Genomic DNA, 2,752 nt, shown 5'->3' with positions numbered 1-2,752 from the left:
TGGTAGTGCCCACCACTCTGTTCCAGAATACGGATTGCTGCTTCAATAATTGGGGCAAAAGATGTTAGCCCTAAATAAGAAAAGAACATACAAGAAATGTATAAGAAAACACAGGACATACGCAACATATACACATATCAAGTAAACCAGTCAGACACTCTTTCCTAGCTTAAGGCTTATAATGCTAAAGGTAATTAATCTTCATATCTTCAGGTGGAATGTCAAAGTTTCATTAACCAACCAGCCAGTCGAAGATGTGGGACTATCTCCCTATACCGTCTCAACGCTTCTTCAAATCCATTGCATAACCTATCATCTGGATAGAAACTAAACACACTTTGATCATGTGTCAAAGCTGTGAAAGAAACAACACGTTATTAGCAATAACCATATTGCTGCATATGTTATGAATTCATGTTAACCAACATAAGAAAAATAAATTGAGCCAAATTCAAACAAGATTTTCAATCGAAATAGAGATCAAAACTTGCCATCCCCAAAACCAAAACAAGGGATCAAGTTGTCTTCGTCAAATACAGATAAGGTCCTCCCAATTATCGAAATCGCTTGTTCATAAGGGTTTGGAGTGTCTCCAATGTGGTGCAAGCTTCGGCGATTAAAAGACCTTGCACCTAAAATCCATAACAAAATGTTGAAGTGGTGACTTTAATTTGATTTGGATTGAAAAGTAAAAAGCCTGCAGAATTATCAACTTAAACTAAAAAACTAATTGAAGTTGTATTCAATATATATGAGCTGCCTACAGAAACACACTAACAGTTCTTGAGCAAATAAACATAGCGGGCCACATTTAGATAGAGGCAGATTGGCTATTTTAAAATTTTAACTTGCATGAAAATTATGACATTAAAAACTTCAGGATCATGGATAATAGAACTTACCTGTCCACTCATTGCTCTTAGTGAAGTCAATCCCTACAATCAAATTGGAAGATTCGAGGCCAGCTTGTGCAAGAGATGCAGTCACCTACAAAAAATATAAAAATAGAAACAAATCAGAGAATTCTCCCCATAGCGCTTATAACCATAACTTATCAAGCCAATTCACACTGAAATACATGCGATAATACAAGCTAATTACTCAAATATCATAATCAGGTACATCGAAACCCATGCAAAGCCAGTTCTTTAGAGCATTACAATCTGACTAAACCTTTGACCAAAATTGTTGCGTTGTTTGTTGACCTAAATAAATTACTTAATTGTCTTGAATTAATACTACTGAATATGATCTCAACAATGAGCATTATTTTTCAATTCAAATTAAGTATTCCACTGGATTTAAATGTTTACTAAGCTTTAAGAAATATGAAAACCGGTGAAACGAATAAGTTATATAATCTAAGGCACATATCTGATTAATAATAAGAAAAAACCATATGACTTCAAATCCATCACAAAGAAATGACAACAACCCATCCTGAAAATGCATAGTAAACCCTTAATTTTTAACATGTATGGCATCCAAAAACCAAAGTGCAAAGTAGTAAACACTTAATTTTTAACAACATATATGGTATGCAAAAACCGAGGAGAGTAAGAATACCTCATCAAGTGAATTGTAATTGTCAGCGATTCGGGAGTATCTCCTTTGCAACTTCTGTTTAGTCGCTGGTTGTGCATAAGTTTCCGATGGAACTACTGGTGAAGGACCATAGGATGAAGAATCCCATGCTGGTGAAGGGCCATACGAAGAAGAACTGTAACGCCTCGGGCAAATACTTTTTGAATGTCTGCCTCCCATTGCCTAGATTTTGAGTTTTTGCAAGGTTTTGCAGGTATGGCACATAATATTCTCCACAAACTCTAATGAATTGAAGATAAACTTGCCTCAGAAAACATAAACAGAATCCCAGGAAATTGGATCTGAAAAATGGCAACATTATAAAAGGATTACCAACATAATAAATTAGAATATTGACATTAAAATTGCAACATAAAGAAAACGGTTCCTGGAGAAACAGTTTTTAGACATGTTCATTAACCAAATTAAATACAACTTATTTGAAACTTTTTGATCTTGTGAAGAAAAAATATCTTTAAGACTTGCCAAGCTAAACATTGTAGCTTTTAAACATATATATATATAATAAGAAGTGGATCAAGCTTCGGAAGTAAAGGACAAAAGTTTGCTGCAAAACCCGGCCTTGCTACTAAAAACAAATTGATAACAGAAAATCCCACCATTTCTCGCCGATCTCATACCAATGAAAAAGAAACAAAATTAGGAAAACAAAATGCGGTGATATATACCAGGTTGTAAGTACAACTCAGCACATTTACAGATAACATGCAAATCCCATTAACACTCGATGCAAGAGGCCTCGTGCGTTCAGGATGATGTTTTGTAACAAATCCTCGGATTTCCGATATTTAAAAATACACAGAAGGCAAATCCGCTCAAAACAGAAGCACAGAACCCTGCTCAAGATTGAAAATTCCACCGAGGCAACTTCTGAGAGCCTACCTTCTAGAATATTACGCTCTGAAGGCAGCGGAAGAGAACTTTCTCCGTCCAAACCCTTCCACTGATATACAAAGTAAGCGGAGTTGCAGTGAAGCTCCTGTTATGATTCCCGGTTCAATGCCTTAGAAAGTCTCTTTCAAAATCGAGAATCCACGCTATAATGCAATTTACATCAGATATACACTTCACAAAGGGCTAAGACAGCAGGAGCTCGGAAACAACATAAAATAATCCCTCGCCGAAAACGTTTACCATCTTGAAAAAT

The 2,752-nt window shown here is 35.7% G+C and overlaps 1 long non-coding RNA gene across 1 annotated transcript; it reads right to left on the bottom strand.

The window, feature by feature from the left end:
- Positions 1-277: 277 nt before the first annotated feature.
- Positions 278-1,641, bottom strand: LOC149262627 (uncharacterized). The gene is made up of 4 exons (XR_016249470.1): positions 1,567-1,641; positions 903-987; positions 492-632; positions 278-355 (listed from the first exon to the last, which is right to left on the bottom strand). It is a non-coding gene; the product is annotated as an uncharacterized LOC149262627 (long non-coding RNA).
- Positions 1,642-2,752: the final 1,111 nt, after the last annotated feature.

This window comes from Pinus tabuliformis, chromosome 6 (genome assembly GCF_031772625.1).
Source record: "Pinus tabuliformis cultivar Carrire ecotype Pingquan chromosome 6, CPIR1, whole genome shotgun sequence".
Classification (NCBI taxonomy): Eukaryota; Viridiplantae; Streptophyta; class Pinopsida; order Pinales; family Pinaceae; genus Pinus; species Pinus tabuliformis.
Note: the sequence above shows the minus strand (reverse complement) of the source record. Positions and strands in the feature narration are given on the sequence as shown.